At 51.2% G+C, this 20,707-nt stretch overlaps 1 protein-coding gene and 1 long non-coding RNA gene across 2 annotated transcripts in view; one reads left to right on the forward strand and one right to left on the reverse strand.

Annotated features, from left to right (window-relative positions):
• LOC128098592 (uncharacterized) overlaps positions 1-20,707 on the forward strand; it is a 115,117-nt gene that overhangs the window by 89,205 nt on the left and 5,205 nt on the right. The window contains exon 3 of the long non-coding RNA XR_008214293.1: positions 20,586-20,668. This is a non-coding gene — a long non-coding RNA (uncharacterized LOC128098592). The remainder of the gene's footprint in view (positions 1-20,585; positions 20,669-20,707) is intronic.
• Positions 1-20,707, reverse strand: part of Wnt7a (Wnt family member 7A) — a 49,256-nt gene that overhangs the window by 5,285 nt on the left and 23,264 nt on the right. The gene's annotated exons all lie outside the window — the stretch shown is intronic.

Genomic DNA, 20,707 nt, shown 5'->3' on the forward strand with positions numbered 1-20,707 from the left:
TGTCAAAAGAAAGGAGAATCAGGTATAATACAGAGGGGTTCAGTGCAGCTCAGCCTAGAGAAAGCAGTGTCCAGGGTCCTTGAGTGTGGCCCACAGGCTCTGCATCCCTGTCTGGGATAGGGTAAGCAGGAAGGCTGTGTAACTGAAGGGCAGGACTTGGACCCTGGGAGGAGGTGTCTTCCTGGGCAGCAGAGCACTGCTCTGTGAGAGGCTAGCCTTCTCTCCCAACTCCCCCCTGCTGGGAAGGGGCTCCTGTGAAGGGTAAGTTACCTGTCTTGGAGTGTGTGTAACTAGCAGTTAGCTCTACAGAGGGGCTTCCTGCACCCAGTGGGTGGGGCTGCAGCTGAGATCCTTCTCTGTCTCCCAGCAGCGCCCCAAACCTGTCTAAAGCAGCAGGAAGGTTTTTCCGCACCGCCGGAGGGAAAGACATCCATCTCTTTCTGACAAGTCCTCCAGGAAGTGCCAACAATGTACCAGGTGCTGCCCAGAGCCCAGAACTCCTCAGGGTGGGGTGCTCAGGTTTGGGAAGGCCTGGGGAGAAACTTGGTTCCAGAAAATTCCTTGACTCATACATAATGCCAAGTAGATACTATCAGAGTCTGCCTGCTGGACCTGCCCCAGACCCTCACAGTGGCACAGAGGGCCTGGAGAACAGTAATGGTTTTGAGAGGAGAGAGGTTGGACATGACCTCTGGCTCCCGCTCAGCCCATGCCATAGGGCACCCATCACCAAAGTGTGGGACATGCTCCACAGCATCTCTATGTTGAACATCACCGTTTCTGTCCATGACCCCCAGCTGGGAGCCACACTGAAGCTATCTGAGCTTCCCAACATGATCAGGACTTCCTGCTTGCTGGGGTGGATCACCTCTGCCGAGCCCTCCTCAGGAATGTGGCTCTGTCTAGGAATGCACCACCCTCCAGGATCTCAGGGCTATTCATCTCCTGCACAGGTCTGGCCTACCCCAGCAGGACACTCTTTTTTGGTACTTGGTTTTCTAGGGAGGCTGGCATGACTGACCCTGGCTCCTCAGTGAGGCTTTTGCTGGCCACCAAAATGCAAGTCACCCCACTGGTCACTGTTTCCAGCTGCCAACATCCACCTCTCTAGTTCCCATCAGCCACCTCCCTTTTCCAGTTCCCACCTGTCAATGCTACTAGTTCCCACAGTCACCTCTCCAATTCCCACTAGTTATCTCCCCAGTTCCTACCAGTCTCTCTCCCCCCACCCCCAGTTCCCACCAGTTATCTCTCTCAGTTACCATCAGTCACTGCTTAGTTCCCACAACCACTCCGCCTCTGGCTCTCACCAGTCACTTCCCCTAGTTCACACCAGTCATTGGTAAGGATCAGCTGGTGACTTGACCCAGTCACAGCCAATCAGAGTCAGTCTTGGGAATTAGGTGTGAACTGAAAATATGTTGGCTGTTTCTTACCAGAGATGAACAAATGGGAAAGTGAAGCCCACAACTGTGGACAGACATCTGGCCAGCTTAGGAAGCTGAGTCTGGTACCGACTGACTAAGTAAGTGGGCTACGAAGAAGTGATGTGTGCAGCCGGTTCCTGGGAATAGTATTTGTGCCTGGGATCAAGCTGGCCCTGGATTCATTGCCACAGGACCCTTAGTTCCAGGAATTCTCCATCCTTAACCAGCTTGAGTTGTGTTAATACACTGTAAAATGTCCTGACTGCTACAGAAATCCTTCCATGTATGTGAGAGATAGGATCTGATTAAACTGTGGCCAATGCTCCTGTCTCAGTCTTTTCAGTGCTGGAATCATAGGTTTATTTATTTCTTTTAGATTGTGTATGTGTGTGTGTGTGTGTGTGTGTGTGTGTGTGTGTGTGTGTGTATGTGTGTGTAAAATAGTCTCAGGTTGATAGGGTTGGGGCCACAAACAATATGGTCTGGGTTACTAAGGACTGGTTTGCATATTAAAAAGGACTTGGGGACAGACAGGGAGGTGCCAGTGGGTAAAACCTTGCTGTAGGAGTGGAGGACAAGTTTAAATTTCCAGAACCCACATAGAACTGGGCATAGACACATGTACATCTGAATCCGAACGCTCCTTTAGCAAGACAGATGGTGGAGACAGGAGATTCCCAGGAGCTAGCAGACCAGCTAGCTTGGTGTATGTCACAATGAAGAGCAAAGAGACCCTGTCTCAAAGAAGGTGGAAGGTGAGGAGTGACACCTGAGGTTGCCCTCTGACCTCCACACACACACATGCCCCGCAGCACATGTGGACCTGCACACATATATACCAAGCACACATATGCCCAACACATACACATACCACCACCACCACCACCACCCTAAACTATAAATTCAAAGGACATGGGGAGGTCAGGATCTTGGGGTCTGAAGACTGAGAATCTGAGTTAGCTGACATTGTAGCTTCTTTCCCTGGTTCCCTCTGAGGCGTCAATTCTGAGCCATTTGTGCCTCAGGTGGTGAGCAGGGATCCAGGTGATCAGATCCTCTGTGATAGCATGCTGTAACAAAACATCCTGAGGCAGGGAGCACTTGCTCTTCCCACTGCTTCTCCTTCTTCCACTGCTCCTCCTCCTCCCCCACTGCCCCTCCTCCTGTTGCTGCTCCTCCCCCTGTTCCTCCTCCCCCTGCTCTTCCTCCTCCCTCTGCTTCTCCTTCTCCTGCTCCTCCTCCTCCCCCTGCTTCTCCTTCTCCTGCTCCTCCTCCTCCCCCTGCTCCTCCTCCCCTTGCTCCTCCTCCCCCTCCCCCGCTCCTGCTCCTCCCCCTCCCCCTGCTCCTCCTCCTTCCCCTGCTCCTCCTCCTCCTGTTCCTCCTCCTCCCCCTGCTCCTCCTCCTCCCCTGCTCCTCCTCCTCCCCCTGCTCCTCCTCCTCCCCTGCTCCTCCTCCTCCCCTTGCTCCTCCTCCTCCTCCTGCTCTTCCTCCTTCCCCTGCTCCTCCTCCTCCCCTTGCTCCTCCTCCCCCCCTTGCTCCTCCTCCCCCTGTTCCTTCTCCTCCCCCTGCTCCTCCTCCTCCCCCTGCTCCTCCTCCTCCCCCTGCTCCTCCTCCTCCCCCTGCTCCTCCTCCCCCTCCCCCTGCTCCTCCTCCTCCTCCCCCTGCTCCTCCTCCTCCCCCTGCTCCTCCTCCTCCCCTGCTCCTCCTCCTCCCCCTGCTCCTCCTCCTCCCCTGCTCCTCCTCCCCTGCTCCTCCTCCCCCTGCTCCTCCTCCTCCCCTGCTCCTCCTCCTCCCCCTGCTCCTCCTCCTCCCCCTGCTCCTCCTCCTCCCCTGCTCCTCCTCCTCCCCCTGCTCCTCCTCCTCCCCTTCTCCTCCTCCTCCTCCCCTGCTCCTCCTCCTCCCCTGTTCCTCCTCCCCCTGCTCCTCCTCCTCCCCTGCTCCTCCTCCTCCCCCTGCTCCTCCTCTCACTCCCCAGTCTTCACTGCTCTCTTCATCTCACTCCTCCCCTTCTGCTCCCCTCCCCTCTTCCTCTGGCCCATCCATCATGAGCCAGAACCTGCCTTGCACTTCGCTGCAGCTGTGTTCCTCTGGGCGACTCAGATGAAAGAGGGAAGCAGCTTTTTCTGGAAATACTTGAGGTATTTTCTCTTCGGTCGCATTCTTCAAGCCACACTGAGTGCACTCACCTCCAGCCGGTTCCCCTATCTGGCTCAGGTGGATGCAAGCATGGCTGCATTCCACAGACTGGGGCCACCGCAGCCCTTATGCTGCAGCCCTGAGCATGGAGGACGTGGCCAGGAAAAGGGGCTTTGGGCCACAGCCAGAGAGGTTTTCTGCTGTAAAGCGGAGGCCTTTGAAAGCCTTGTCTATTGGCTCACAGAGGCTGTGTGACTCCGTGCTGTCTTTGAGTTCCTGGACTTGTCTGGAACCTGTCCTCTAACTCTGGGGTCTTAAGGAAACTCGTACTTCATAAATAGCTCAGTCTTGTCTCTTCTTGGGTTCACACTTCCTGGGTACACCTGTATGCCTGGCGCAGGTCTGCTGTGGTCAAACAGCCAGATGCAACAAGTGTTTACACACCCACACACATTCCCTTCTGTGGGTGAACCACACAGCTCCACAGGCTGCACACCTTTGCACTCATTACCACAGGAGCAGTGCCAGATTTCATCTGCATATATACTCACGTCCTCCCTAAAATAACGTGTTCACACACTATATACGAGACACATTTGTGTATTTTCACACTCCCACAATGACACACCCCTCATTACACACACACACACACACACACACACACACACACACACCCCCTTCATCTTCCCTGCACGTGCATGCTCTCACAAACATATGCCTATGTACACCCTCAGACATGGTGTGAGCCCAAGCGGGAGGCCAGCAGAGAGGCCCCGGCATGGCAGTGGACCCGGGCCAGGCCTCGGTTTCTCTCACCATAAGCTGAGGTTGCTGTAATCCCTCCACAGGGCTCCCATGGACACTTAGAGCCATTTCAGAAGGGCAGTGGCTGAGCCCTGGGGACAGTAGCTGCTCACAGTACAGACCCCTGCCTGGTGTCTCTCCTGAGCTGATAAACGGGCAGTCGTGGCCTCAGGACTGTTCCACGGTTCAAGCTGAGTGGAGACTTACAGACTGTGGCTTCGGGTGAGACACTTGGGTGGCCCGGCCTGTGATGAGAGCGATGGAGAGCTGGCAAACCCACATGCTCCCAGCAATCTCTGAGACATGGGGAGTGGACTTTTGCCTGTCTGCTCTTTTGCTCATTCTGGTTCATCTTTGCGCCACATGACGATTTAATTCCTGGGTCAGGCCTAGAGGTGGGCAGCCGGGTGGGCAGTGAGAGACTTATACCCTAGGGTGGGAAGTAGTCACACATCAACTGCCAACAATGGGTTTCTCTTCAAATCTTCGACTGAGGGGTGAGGACCAATGCAGAAAGGCACCCAGCAGCCTGCTGCTCTGACCAGCCCCTGGAGGTCTAGGATAGGGATGGCCTATGCAGCCCACTCTAAGACCGGGCATCTGTCAGTCCCTCCTCCTCCTCTTTTGGCTCTAGACTTGTGCCCTTTTGGAGACAGCTCCAAGGTGGCAGGGCCTGGGCACAAGGACAGAACAAAAGGCAGACCGGAAGCCCAAGCCCACACGTGTTCTTTGCAGCAACAACCACAGTAGTTGGAATGGAGCAGCTCCCAGGGCCCTCAGTGGACAAATTCGTTTTTCTTGCAAATGGAGGCTACTTGACATATTCCGCTAAAACACAGTCAAGGGGCCATGGGAAAGGAGGGGTGGGGTGGGCCCTCCACCAGAACCCATCAGTCCTTAGGGATATTTTCACTCAGGAGCTGACCATAGAATAGCCACTGTGACCTGAAGACTAGCTTTACGTACCACATGGCACCCAGAGCTCCAGCAGACCTTACCTCAAAACAAGCTGTATAGATTTCGCCCTCCTAAAGCTCCCAACTCTCCTTTGTTTCCCCCAAACCAGAGGCCTCTAAGGTATGCACATATATGTTTCAGATTGCATTCCTATGCTTAGTTTATTTCCTTAAAAAAAATCCAGAGATTAATCTCTGCATTTTGTTTGGCTTTGACACCACAGACCACGCTCTTTCCATGTAATGGAGGAGTCTTCTGCCGTGAAAAGGGAAGAAGTGTTGTTACTCAGATTTCTGTCACCATGGCAAAATTCCTGAGGTCACCAATTCACGGGGGTTAAAGGCTTATTTTACACCTGTGGTTTCCAAGGTCTCTTTGCATGCTTGCTCTGGCCCTGTTGCTTTGGGGCTGTGGTATCACAGTGTATCATGGTGGGAGCACTCAGTAGAAAGCTGCTCACCTCATGGCAACCAGGAAGCAGAGAGAGAGAGAGAGAAAGAGAGACAGAGAGACAGAGAGACTGGAGACTGGATAGGTAAGGGTCTCACTCTCCATTTCAAAGACGCACTTCCAGACACCTAAGGTCCCTTCGCTAAGCTGACAACTAAGCCTTTAGCAGGTGGGCTTTGGGGGGACCTTCCAGGTCTAAGCAGCATGCTACAACATGGATGTGCCCTACACACACGTTAACAATGAACAGAGCCTGTCACAGACCTGCACATAGAATGATCCCACTTACACGAAAACATCTAGAATAGGCAAATCCACAGAAGCAGAAAATAGGTCAGTAGTTACCAGGAAACTGGGGGAGAGGGGAACAAGGGTAAGATGACGGCTGATTGGCTGACTTCTTGTTTTTCTGAGATGGGGTCTCACATAGCCCAAGCTAGCCTTGAATTCCCCATCCTCCTGCTTACACCTCCCCTCTACTGGGACACAGGGCTTGTTGGTTTGCTTTTTGACCTACGACTGTCAGTAGTTACCAAAAACTTCTTTTGGGTGTTGAAGGTTTTAAGTTTATTTGGGTGGTGGGTGTGTATCTCTATGAACCTCTTAGGAAACACTGAACCATACACTGTGATTGTGTGACACACAGATGGCTCAATAAAGCTACTGAAAAGAAAACTGTAGGGCCAGCAGCGCTAAGCATAGCTGCCCCTGTGTGTGCGAAGTACAGCCTTGACTTGGTGTATGGCTGGCGCCTGCTTCTCCTCCAAAACTGGGCTTCCCAGCCCTGCAGAGTCAATGGGGGCTGAATTTCCAGAAGTCTGGCTCAGGCTCTTCTAAGTTCTGACTTGATCTCAGCTGTGGACAGGCACATGAGAACATTCAAAGCTTGTGGTGATATATTGTGTACCCTAATAAAATTTACCTAGAGATCAGAGGACAAAACAAGCCACTAGATCAAACATAGATGCCAGGCAGTGGAGCACACACCTTTAACCTAGCACTTGGGAAGCAGAGATCCATCTGGATCTCTGTGAGTTCAAAGTCACCCTGGACTACATGAGATTGACTCAGTCTAGGAGAGAAATAGAGCCAGGCAGTAGTGGCACACACCTTTAATCCCAATACTTGGGAGTCACATGCCTTTAATCCCAGCACTTGAGATCTATGCCTTTGCTTGGGAAGCACACACGCTTTTAATCCCAGGAATTGATGGCTGGGCGGAGAAAGGTATATAAGACGTGAAGAGACAGGAACTAGAGGCTTTTTCAGGCTGAGGAGTGGGTGAGGTAAGAGGTGGTGGCTGTGGCTTGTTCCTTTGTCTCTCTGATCTTTTAGCATTTACAACAATATCTGGTAATGGGTTTTTTATTAAAAGACCACTTAACATTTGAGCTACAAAAGTTCTTCTGGTACTTTTAATAATGGGCAGGGGAGAAAATTCTGTTCTGTCATTCCAGAGCCATCTAGAGGGACCTACCCTCTGCTAAGGTCTACATCAGGTGCTAATGATGTGGGGCAAGGTCTCTCTCCTCAGGAGACTCTGCATAGTTAGGGAGACAGACCAGTGAATCTTTCTTCCTCAGATCTGGTCCAAACAGAAGCCTCTGCATTCTCTATGGGCCAAGCAAGTGATGTGCCTGTGAGGCTTCCTAGAGGAAGGGACTTGTGAGTTTTGAGGCATGCAGAGAAGCAAATCCAGGGCATTTCCAGTAGCAGAAGTGCCTGGACAGAAGTCCAAATGATACAAAGACCAAAGAGTCAGTGAGATACAGGAGAGAAGTTAGGTGTGTCTCAGCAATGGCCAGGATAGGAAAGGAAGGAGTGTGGAGACCCCCCAGAACTCTGGAAAGACTTGCTGAGAGACTGTGTACTGGGCCATACCCCCTCCTGGAATCTAGTACACATCTGGGCATAGCCAGGCTTCAATGGGATGGGGATGTGGGCAGTTATCAGAAGCCAAGTGGCAACCTCTTAAGAAAACAACTTCAGCCGGGCGGTGGTGGCGCACGCCTTTAATCCCAGCACTCGGGAGGCAGAGGCAGGCGGATCTCTGTGAGTTCGAGGCCAGCCTGGTCTACAAAGCGAGTTCCAGGAAAGGCGCAAAGCTACACAGAGAAACCCTGTCTCGAAAAACCAAAAAAAAAAAAAAAAAAAGAAAAGAAAACAACTTCACCCTACCCTCTGGTGCCCAGGACACCTGCTGCCTCTCAGCCCTGCCAAACACCCTCAGTGAACAATTGGTACCAGGTGTTCGGGGGAAGCCATATTTATTCTCACTCAAGACCCCTATGGCTGCTGCTGTCTTGCTTGTGGTACCCTTCCCCTGGGTCCTCAGCTTTAGCACACTCCTCTGTCAGACTCCCGGGCATGACCCTAGCCTCCCAGCCATAAGTTTTTAGAGGATTTGCTGCTGGATTCACTGTGCAGAGCTCTCTGCTGTGTGGTCCATGAGGCATCTGGAAGAAGCCTCCTAGGAGATGCTCAGCAGGCGTCTGTGAGTTAGGAATGGCTGGTCTCAAGTAGCTGGGACATACACGCTGGGGCATCTCCTCTGAGATACACTTTCCTAGCTGGGACTTATATTTGATTTCTATTGGATGAAATTGGGGTTCTTCTGGTTGAGTGTCTGGTCTTGACCCCATGGCAATTTCCAGTTGAGTGTAACAGACCTCTCCCAAAGGCACAGATGGCGGGCATGGCTAAAGGGACATGGACTCCCTGGTGCTGTTCTAAACCTTAGGATTTGCTGCAGGAGCTAGGACCCAGGGCTCCCAGGGACTTGGGCTGTCCCAGTCCTGCCAACCAAAGATGCTATGCCTTCTTTGCCATTCCAGAGGCTCTCTGGCTTCAGGGTCCAGGCCACTTCAGCAGATCTGCAGAATGAATGGGTCTGGAAGTTCCCCTGAAGTCATGGCATGCTAAAAGATTTGGAGTCTCTTACTGCAGAGAAGGAGTTTCCACTATTTTGATTCAAGCCCCAGGTCTGTCACCTCCTGGCTGGGTCACTCTGAGGATGTTGCTTAGCATCTCTGAACCTGGTTTTTTGTCCACAAAACTGGGGACTGGTAAGAGAAGCCATTCCCAGGCTATGTGAGCTAAATGTGGCAGAGAACAGACCCACTGGCCCACCTGGGAGGGGAAGGGCAGCAAGGACCTAGTCCAACCTTCTCATTTCCCATGATTGTCCACAGCAGATATTTATAGCTGCCTTAGGGACCCGGGAAGTGAAGCTGCCTTTCCCCAACCAGTCCTAAGTCAGATTTGGAACTTATAGGGGTAGAGTGGGCATCCTGGAAGCAATATGATGTCCTGAAATGAAATGTGCTATCAGTACACATGCTAGATCACAGACAACTATTATGGAAAAGCAACACACAAGACCTCAGTATTCTTATATCAGTTACATATTGAATGATGATAATAGATTAAATAAATTACCTTATTCCCTTTAACAACATCTTTTTTTTTCTCTTCAGTGCTGGGGATCAAACCCAGGACCTTGTGATTGCTAGACAAATGCTCTACCCCTGAGTCACCTCCCCAGGACTCTTTTTGTCTTTCTGATGTTGTCATTAGAACATGTTACCCATGTGGCTTAATTAGATTTCTATTGGATGGCACAGGTCAAGATCCTTGCTGCCCAGTTGTGGTCCCAAAGCCAATGTCTCAGGCTATTCTCTGTGACTGTAACTGATGGTTAGAGGGTGGGTAATTATTCAGCTTAATTCTAGAGGCTGCAAACCTAAACGCATGGTGCCCACATCTAGGAGGACCTTGTGCCATGTCACAACATGGTACAGGATGTCACATCAGAGACAGAATAGTGTGGGAGCTCAGGTCTCTCCTCCTCTGCTTATAAAGCCACTGATGTCACTCCGAGGACTGGCCTCTAGACTTCGTCTACCCTTAATTACCTTCCAAAGGTCTCACCTCTAGATCTGCATTTGGTTTTGGGGATTAAGTTTTCAGTACCCGAACTTTTGGGATATACATTCCAGCCACAGCACCCAGCATCAGGGGAGGCTGCTGGAGGAGATACAGGGCCTCAGGCCCTGCCCAGACTAGCTATCAGTCAGAGGATGTTTCCACTCTGCAGGTGGTTTATGGGCATGTGAAGTCTGAAGAGTCCTGTAGGACCCTGGGCCTTGGGTTGGGGTGAAGGGGGAAGCCTCAGACAGAGAGTGGGAACCCATGCCTGTCTTGTGGTAGCCTCCAAAGCCACCGCTCGGCAGAAAGCATGCATGCTATCAGAGTGAAGAGAAGCAGAGCACTGGACAGTTGTGCCCCACATCAGTGGATGCCAGTAACTTAGGGAAGGCTGAGAAATCTTATCTCAGAGAATAACTGAAAAATGAATCGATGCACTTAAAATCCCAGACTTAACCCTGCTCCCACATTCCATTTCTTTTTCTCTCTGAAAACTCGGACGACAGCACCCAGGGGCACTGAATATAGAATGGTGAGGGAGTAAATCACTGAAGTGCCACATGTTGCCCAGGGCCTGTTTCATGGTTGGGCTGCAAACCATTGAGAACTGGGAGCCGTAATTAAAATGCTGATGGCCTCCCAACTGGGAACCCTTCCAGGGGAGCAGGGAGGGGGGCTCTCTACAGCAAACCAGCCCAGATTCAGTGGTCTCCACTGGCTTCCAGCCTAGCCAGACTGACTGCCTTTGAAAGCCTTCACACCCAAGCAGCAAGTTGTTCATCTCCCAGATGTGCCTGCTCCACGCAGACCCCTCCCATGTCCTCCAGGGCACCCCCCCCTGCTCCCAGCACTCCTGCCTGTGACCTTGTCACCCCTGTGCTCATTGCTCACTTGGTGGGGCCACACTGGCCTCTGGACTATTGAATGCTCTGACTCAAGTGGTACTCCCCAGACGGCTCAGTCTCTGTTCACAGTTCACCTTCTCAGAGAGATCTCTTCCACCTCCCCCAGTAATGTCCATTCCTGTCGTCTCTGCCCTCTCACTCTGCCTTATTTTTCTGTCGTGGCATTTATTACTCTTTGACAATGGTTCTCTCTCCATCGGACTATTTGTTGTCTGACTTCCCCCTGGAATGTCAGCTCTATAAAGGCAAGTGCCACACCTAATCCCAGAGCCTAGCACAGTACCGGACACACAAATAGGGGCTTGCTGGCATTTGTTGAGTGAATGAATGTGTGGCTCTGCAGCCCTTTCTTTCAGCTGGTCTGGTGATCTCACTGGGAAAGTGTCCAACTTCCCAGCAATGAGCTCAGCTTTTTACTCGTTCATTCAATCAACTAACAATCTTTCCAAATAACTCTCCATCCATCCATCCATCCATCCACCCATCCATGCATCCTGCATTCTTTGACTCTTACTTGTCCATATTTCAAATATTTATATATACACGCATCCATATACCCATAATCTATTTATCCATTCACACTCGTACCCATCCATCCATCCTCCAACTTTCCCACCCAGTCATTCACATGTTTATCCATTCACCCATCCATCCATCCACCCACCCACCCATCCATTCACACATCCATCCTTTCCAAATCCTTTTCTGTCTACATAGTAAAACATCTCTGCATCCATCCTTTCACCCTCCCCTCTATCCACCCACTCACTTATCTATCCACCCATCCCCCACCACCCACTTATCTATCCATCTTTCCATCCTTCCATTCACCTACACAACCATCTACCCACACACCTAGGCAGCCACGCTGCTACCACTCAGCCATCTGTTCACTTCAACCAGTCCCCACACAGAAACCTCCTCTTCTGGGTTCCCACAATGTCCTATGCTTCTGCTTCTCTGTGTCAGATCCGATTTCTGCTGTCAGGTCTCCCTAGACTGTCACAATGGACGCCCCTCAAAACCAGCAGCAAAGCTTCATCTCTGATGTCCAGAATTGACACATGACAGGTGTCAGCACATGTCTACTGAATGGGGACATTTTCCTCTCCCGATCTTGACTTATTCAATATTTCTTATTGGATTATGAACTCCCTGATGGAGGGCACCATTTTCTTAGTCATCTATGTATATGTCCATCTCCAAAATTTGTAGTTAACATGAAGTAGACACGTATTTAACAAATAAGGGAGTGAGCAGGTACAAAGAGGAGTATGGTGAATGTAGGTTCTGACCCTGCCCTTCCCGGATACATGTCCTGGCTCTTTATTTTTTGGCCACATGATCTTGGGCAAATCACTGAGCCTGTGCCTCCATTTCCATATTTATAATGGAAGACTGTAAGAGTGGCCAACTCTTGGGTTCTTATGAGCACTGTGTGAGATAATACATACAAAGTACTTAGAATAATGCCTGCCATATGACGAGAACTGTATTGAAATAAACCCTTTCCACTGGCCCAGTGGGGCAAGGTATGGAGGGACAGACTTGATCATGGTGGGAAGGAATCTTTGGGCCTGCGCCCTCCCACAGGATGCCTTCTACAGCAAGTGCTCTGACTTTTCCCAGTCACGTTGGGATCTCTGGCAAACTCCCAATATTATGTCAGGTGGTCGAAGCGCTATGTGGGAAAACAAAACACGGGCGGGAACAGGAAGTGGCGAGACAGATGGGGGCAGTTTCCAGGGGGGTGGTCAGGAAAACCCTTCTTAGGTGATATTTGAGCAAGGACTTGAGGATGTGTGGTGGGGTGAGGGTTGGGGGTGCAGCAGTCTAGAGAAACTGGCAAGTGCAAAGGGCCTGAGGCAGGGGAATACCCAGCATGTCTGAGACCAGTGAGGAGAGCAGAAGAGGAGGAAGAGAATAGGCAAAGAGGAGGCAGGAGGTGGCGTTGGAACAGAGGAGGACAGAGATCAGGGAGGGTCTTGACGGATATTTTGAAGATTTCGGGATCTATGCTGAGATGGAAGGGAATTAATGTGAGGTTGTAACAGAGGATGAAGGATACAAGCCACGTTTGGAAGGACTGCAGCCCCAAGCCAGGGGGCTGTCATACTGCTGCCAGGAAGAGGCTGATGAATTGGAACACCAGGCAGGGGCAGATTCTGTTTGCAGGAGATTTGAACACAGGGTCTGGTGCACAGGTGAATCCTGGGTAGCTGAAGTAGAGCAGAAATGGGGCAGCAGGTGAAGTCCCACCTGTGGGGTGTGAAAGGAAGCGCATAGCCAGAGGCGAGGCCAAGGCTCTGTCCTTGGGTGGCACCGATGCTTCCGGGAACAGGGCAAGGATATTCCAGGCCACCAGACAGTCTGCAGCCAGGAGGAGGGCAGCTGCTGGATGCAGCGGCCAGGAGTGTGGACACAAGTTCTGGGTGTAGACAAGGCTTTGTGGAGAAGTTTGCAGGTCCTGGATTTGACAAGGGCAGCTCTCTCTACTGAGGAGCAGCTCAAGTATGACTGATTGATCTAGAGACCCATCTCAGGGGATTCATAATGCCACACAGTGGCTTGGTCTCCTGTGGCCCTCCCTATTCAGAAGTAACAAATCTCAGTGGCTTCCAGACAGCTCCATCCCCCCAGATCTTTCCAACATGCTATTTGGGCAGGGCTTCAAAGAAGGTGGAGCACAGAGCTAGCAAGAGCCTTAGGAATAGAACATAGGTTCTAGCCAGGTGTGGTAGTGCAGGTCTTTAATCTCACCACTCAGGAGGTAGAGAGGCAGGTGGATCTGTGTGAGTTCCAGGCCAGCCAGGGCTACAGAGTGAGATCCTGCCTCACCACCACCCCTATAAACAAACAAACAAACAAACAAACCGTCGCGCCTAGAACACAACTGTGGCTTTCGTGTTATTTCTGCAACCCCTGCCTCTAAGACTCGTGCAGTCTCCGAGCAGCTGCTCAGGGCTCCAAGCGTTCCACAGTGAAACACTGGCCATCTAGGACTTTGCAGGCATTGAGCTTGCACAGTGGATCCAAGAAGTCTATTATTGGAACCCCCCCACACACAAGGAGGAGGGAAACTAAGCCTCAGAGACAGGCAACTGTTCAAGATCATACAGCAAATAAGCAGTACAGTCAGGACTGGGAGGAAGCTCTTCCCACACCCAGGCCATTTCTATTGCCAGCACAGAACAAAGGCCCAACTGGAATTCTTGAGAGTTAGAGCGGGGTGTGGCCAGCAACCCCACCTGCCCAGAGGAGAACAGCTCCCTGCAGCGCAACCCTCCTGGTGCACAAAGACCCAGCTGAGCCTCAGTGGCCATGCCTGCTTACACCAGGGGCCCAGTGACACTGTTCACCTGCACAGAGCTGCAAGGCTTGACCAGGAAAAGGTGTAAATAGTGAAGGTCTTGCAAAAACAAGGTGTGTGCAACTTGCTAGTCATTGTGACTGCAGCATACCAGCCCTGCCATCTAAACACAGTACATGGACACACACAGTAGAGGGCTAAGAAGCAGGTGCACAGGGGATGGACAGAGTGTGGCCTGCCAAGGTGGGTGACAGGGCTATACCACTCATTTAGTGCCTCAGTTTCCTCCTGCGGCAGGAATAACAACAGGCCCTCTCTTGTGAGGTGAGGGTGGCTATGAGGCATATGTGGAATGGGATGAGCACACACAAAGTATGTCTAGTCTCCATATGGTACAGCACAGTGAGCAGCTGAGGCTGGCATTGCCCACAGCCAGGGCCCAGGTCTTGCTGGAGACCCCACCCCTCCTGCCAGTGCCCTGCTGTACTCCTCCAGCTGCTGCCTGGACCTCCCCCCCAATTCCATGCAGTGGGCAGGTGACATATCATCCCACGGGGAACAGGGAAAGCCTTCCTATGGCATGGCAGACACCCCCGCCCTGAGCCATCTCCCTGGGTTCAGACGCACATTGCCAGTGAGTCTCCTTGGCTAGGCAGAACGCCCTCTTCAGTATATTATCACACCTGAATTTTTCTGCAAAGGACACAAGTGTCCAGGATTAGGAGAGGTGACGGCTGGGCTTCTAGGAGCCAGTCTTACAGTCCCTGCGGGACCATGCCATGCCTCTTAGCCTGCTCAAATCCCCCTCTGCTGTCTCCCCTCACTCATTTGATAACACCTTGAGTTCTAGTCCCCCTCCTGGGGACAAAGAAAGCAATTGTGTGCCTAGTGGGCACATTTTGTCTTGGTCTCACTGTGGCGTCACTGCGCCCCACCTCTGCCCCACCACACTGCCCTCCTCTCCTCTGGCTACTTTCCAGTAAGCTCTTGCCAGGTCAGCCACATGGGAGATTCTTTCTAGGGGAAATCACATGGCTGCTCCTGGAGGCCGGGAAGGTGGCCGGTTATGGAGGCCTTCCTAAGTTTCTCTATTAATGCTAAGTTCTGAATACCCTGTGCTCACCAGCGTTTCGGGGACTTCCTGTACCAGGGAAGTCATAAGCTAACCATGAGCCACACATGGACACCAAGCCCTAGAAACCTGGGCCAAAGAACTGAGGCTTCATCGTACTCATTTGCAGTTTGTTCAAAAGGTCACATGTGACTTAAGGAGACTGTTTACCAATGTGACCATAAACACCTTCAGTTCATTTGATCATTTTGTTAGCATCACTTTATGAAATGAGCCCATTTCACAGATGGAAAGAATAGGCACAGAGAAGCGAAGTGACAGCCTTAAGGACACCCGGGCCAGAAGCAGCAAGGCCAGGTCCAGCCAAATGCACAGCAGCATACACTGTGAACAGGAACGAAAGCAGCCCTCCCAACCTCACGGTCTGCACTAGCCCTTGGATTGTACCACCCCAAGACATCAAGTGTACGCCAGGCTAGGCTCTGGGGAACGCTGAGCCGAAGCTCATGTTTACCTAGTAGAGCAAGAAGGACCCTGCAGGTGAAGGCTCAGGGCTCCAAGCTTGCCCTCTGCCCAGCACAAGCCCAGAGCTGTGGAGGCCCAGAATTCTGCTTTAACAGACATAAATGCAGCCGGGCAGTGGTGGTGCACGCCTTTAGTCCCAGCACTCGGGAGGCAGAGGCAGGTGGATCTCTGTGAGTTCAAGGCCAGCCTGATCTACAGAGCGAGATCCAGGACAGGCACAAAGCTACACAGAGAAACCCTGTCTTGAAACCCCCCAAAAAAGACATAAATGCATAAACCTCTAAATCAGCTGTTTCTCTGGCTCCCAGGTGTCCTCTTCTAGGTGGAAGACAATGTCTAGGGCCCCACAACCAGAGCAAGACAGGACACAGTGCCTGAATGACCCTCAGTGCCCACGTGGTTAGAGAGTGGGACCTTGGGGGCTGAGGACCAAAGCTTCTGAGTTGCTTCAGAAGGTTCCAGTCTTTTGGGATAATATTGTGGAATCACTCATGGGATGTCGGGATTGAGAAAGGTCAGCCCCAGACATTGTTGAGTTCAGATGTCTAGGGTAACTTGAGTGTGGTGTAGCCTTGGACCATTTTCCTCTTTTCACCTCCATTTTCCCAAGTGTAAAACGGGGAAGGCAGACTTGTGACCAGGCGGGAGGTTAACGGTTGTGGGGATTAAATGGGATTGTACTGTTGGTGCTGATATTAGACTTCCTGTGTCCCCCTAGCAGAGAACCTGTGTCTGCCTGTGTCAATCCCCATGACAAGAGCCTTGTGTCTTCTTCGCCTGGACTTGAACCTGCCTTTTCCCACGCTCTCCCTCCTGGACATCCTGGCCTGCTGAGGGCCTGGGGGACAGTGACAACTCGCTAAAAATCACCTTCCTGGATGAGTGACCCAAGTTCCTCTGGGGCCAGGGTGTCCAATCACTCTCTGAGCTAAGCCTGGGCTGTCGTGTCTTCATGGGATTGAGTCGAGGAGGTCTTGGCAGCCCAGAGCAAAGTGACAGCTGGGGACCCACAGGCCTCGCCAGTTTCTCTGGGAAGAGCTGCCCTATCTGGCCACTGATTTCCACTCCTCCCTTGTCTCATCACTCTTTCCCTGGATACTGGTCATGGTTATCACTGTGGCATCAATGGCAGGAGCTGGCTGGACCCAGCCCTGGCTATGACATTGGATGAAGAGGAAAAACCCTAGTCCTCATGAACACCCTCCACCCTGACCAGGGTCAGTTCCCTTCTGACCTGTTCTCAGTGGTTTCTCTAGACCAGTTCTAGCTCCATCAGTATCAATATCCTAGTCCTGGACTCTCATCTCCATCATGGTCCCAGCCTCTGCCACACCTCTCATCCAGCATGTTCTACCACAAGGCAGGAGAGCCTAAGCTGGGCCGGGTACCAATCCTGGCCTGCTTCTCCACCGGTGGACCCTCAGAAGAAGTCTCTAGATCCAGAATAGGCCTACAATTCCTTCTCCTGGTCCAATTCCTTCTTAGAGGCTACACTCCTTGTCTGGGCACCAGGGCTGAGCAGAGGAACCAGATTCAACCACTATGAAAATCAAGCTAAAATAGGAATATTGTCACACAAGTCACACCTACAACATGAGAACCTGTAAGACATTAGGCCAGTTCGGGCCAGACACAGAAGAAAAACACCCCAATCTAGCTTAATTCTGGATTCTTAATTGGTCTCTGGAATGGTCAAATTTGTGGAAGCAAAGAGGAAAAGTATGTCATTAGGCCAGGACAGGAAGTGGGGAGTCTATGCTGTGGTTTGTAGCTTCAGTGACTGGAGGCTGGAGGCTTTGGGTTAGGGTGTTGGGGCTGAGGCTGCAGCTTTCAAGTTGCTGAAATCAAAGAATTTGATGAAGGCTCTGGCACAGGTGTGGGGATGGAGGACAAGATACAGGTGTGGAGATGGAGGACAAGGTATAGGTGTGGGGATGGAAGACAAGATATAGGTGTGGGGATGGAGGCCCTGGCATAGGTGTGGGGATGGAGGCCAAGATATAGGTGTGGAGATGGAGGCCTTGCCATAGGTGTGGGGATGGAGGACAAGGTATAGGTGTGGGGATGGAGGACAAGGTATAGGTGTGGGGATGGAGGCCCTGGCATAAGTGTGGGGATGGAGGCCCTGGCATAGGTGTGGGGATGGAGGCCCTGGCATAGGTGTGGGGATGGAGGCCCTGGCATAGGTGTGGGGATGGAGGACAAGGTATAGGTGTGGGGATGGAGGACAAGGTATAGGTGTGGGGATGGAGGCCCTGGCTTAGGTGTGGGGATGGAGGTTCTGGCATAGGTGTGGGGATGGAGGCCCTGGCTTAGGTGTGGGGATGGAGGTTCTGGCATGGGTATGGTGGTGTCTCTGGCACAAGTGTGATGTTTCCTACACAGGTATGATGGGGGCTCTGGACAAGTGTGATGGAGGCTGTGCACAGATGTGGTAGTGTTTCATGATGCTAATGACCTTGAGCTGCATAATCATATATGGAAGCATAGTTGAAGTGGTAAGCTTTGTATTAGGCTTAAAACATCTGGATAATCTAGTTATAAAATGAGTGGGCTTAAATGCTTAATTTTTTTTTTTTTTTTTTTTTTTTGGTTTTTCGAGACAGGGTTTCTCTGTGTAGCTTTGCGCCTTTCCTGGAACTCACTTGGTAGTCTTAATTTTTTTTTTTTTTTTTGAGCCAGGGCTTTACTGTATAGATCAGGCTGACCTCAAACTCACAATCTCCCTGCCTCAGCCCTCTGAGTCCTGGGCTTACAGGCACATGCCACCACACCAGGAATTTAAATGCAAAACTTTTAGAAATAAAGCACCCTAGGGACCCAGGGTAGCAAAGGTTTCTTAGCCAACTTCGAAAGCACTTTCCTCCCACAAGTTCAAGGCCAGCTGAGCTACACAGTGAGACAGTGTATAAAAACAAACAGCAGTAACAACAGGCCCACTTTCACTCTGGGAAAGGCCCTGTCATGGAGATAAAAAGACAAGCTGTAGACCGGAGAAAGGCTTGCAAACACAGACCTGACAAAAGCGCCTGAAGAGATGAATTCAAAATGTCCAAAACCAACAGCCAAAAAAGCCAGCAGTCTAAAACAGGAGCCAGAGGATGGACAGACACATTCCCACCATACCCTCTGAGGTACACAGATGGCAGAAACACACAAGGAGAGATGCTCCTCTTATCAGCCATTGGAGGTGTGGCTAGAGCCCTGCTGAGATACGTACGGCACACGCCCATCCCAGCGACAGAAATAAAAACCTGTGTTATCACCAAGTGTGGGCACGGATGTGGAGAAGCTGGGTCACTCACAGATGGCTCTGGGAGTGGAAAATGGCAATGCCAGTGCTGTAGTTCAACCTGGGATGTCCCCAGGAGGCCCATGTAGTAAAGGGCTGCTTCCCAATAGACAGGGGGATCTTCAAGAGGCAAGGGAGTTTTCAAGTCACTGAAGGTGCCCTCAAAGGGGAAAGTGGGACATGGTCCACCCTGTCCCTGTCTGTCACCTTCCAGACATGAAGTATGCAGCTTTGCTCCATCATACATCCTATTGTGATGAGCTGCTACAGACCCAAATCAGGAGGATCAACCCATTGTGGACCCCCAAAACCAGGAGCCAAGGCGGCCCTTCCCCTTCACAGTTCAGTGGTCTCAGCAGTTGTCATATAGTGATGCGAAGCTGACATCCCTCTGTAGGGATGCTTAGCTGCTTTATCATAAAGCTAAACTCTCAGCAACAGTATGTTGGCTCTCTTGGCATGTAGCATAGAGAACTAGACATTCACATTCGTAGAAAAATCTGTACACACACATTCACCGCAGCTTTATTTACAACGGTCCAAGCTTGCCAACAAACCTGACGTCCTTGAGCGGGGGAACAGCTAAACCAAGTGTGCCGCCTCTGAGCCATGGACTGTCACGTGGACTGTCACGTGACTGCTGAGAGGCAAGAACTATGGTTGCACACAGCAACTTGAGTGAGTTTAGGAGATAACATCGAGCAAGAAGGGATTCTATCGGCTGCATCCTTCCCCACTCCTTCTATCCAACCTTCTAATACAACAAAATTAAAAACATTAGTGATGTGTGGTGACTGGGAGTCCTGAAGGAGGGAAATGGCACACGGTCCTCAGGCTCTGTACTTCCGTGGTATCAGTGCCAGGGTCCTGGGGTGACAGCGTCCTACAATTCTACAGGCTGTCACTGTGGGGGAGCTGAACAACAGGTCCTCAGAGTTTCTGTGTTCTTTCAATTTCATGTGAGCCCATAGTTACCACAGCATAAGCTTTACTCAGAATACACAAAACAGTTAAATTTGAATTTGACATAAACAAAGAAGACATCTAATTGTGTGTCTCATAAAACATTTGGGACACACATAAATAAAATTTATTTCTTACTTATCTTGAATCCAAATTTAACTGGGAATCTCAAATTCCATCTGGCATCCTCCTCCCAAGACACTTCCGGGAAAGAGCAGACACTTGCCACTCATGCACACACTCTGGAGACCTTTCTTGAACCCCTACTGTGTGCCAGGCACCATTCCAGGCAGAGACGACTCGGCTGTCCTGACCCTCATGATGCTGACCTTGTAGTGGGAGGTAGTGGACAATAAAGACATGGAGGGCTGTGCAGAAGAAGTTCAAATGGCGGGGGGTGCCTTAAAAAATAAAAACAGAGGGCTGTACACGGAGAAACTCTGTTTTAAACCCCCACAAACACCAAAAGAGAGAGAGAGAGAGAGAGAGAGAGAGAGAGAGAGAGAGAGAGAGAGAGGGAGAGAGAGAGAGAAGGTTCAAGGCCAGCTTGGGTTATATAGCAAGACTATGTCTCTAAATAAATAAATAAACAAACAAACAAATAAATAAGCAGAGTGGTATTATTGAGACTAGGTGGACACTGGGGAGAGAAGACTTCTGAGAAGGGCTGAACTTCACCCTGATGGACAGCGTGTGTAAAAACCCTGAGTGGGAGCAAAATGGTTGGCCCAGGAGTTCAGGGCTAGAGGCTAGTGAGCATGGGAGGGCACAGGCAAGGTCCTCAAGAGCTTTGTGTTTTCTTCTACCCCGATGTCAGACCTGGAAAAGCCTCTGAGACCTAAGGCCACCCTCATCCGGATCCACTGAGCCCAGGATGCAGACCTTTCCTGCGTTTTGAAGGTGAGATCCCCTATCTGTCCCAAATGTGGGGCAGGACTT

Source organism: Peromyscus californicus, unplaced genomic scaffold (genome assembly GCF_007827085.1).
Source record: "Peromyscus californicus insignis strain IS unplaced genomic scaffold, ASM782708v3 Scaffold_6__1_contigs__length_162567912, whole genome shotgun sequence".
Classification (NCBI taxonomy): Eukaryota; Metazoa; Chordata; class Mammalia; order Rodentia; family Cricetidae; genus Peromyscus; species Peromyscus californicus.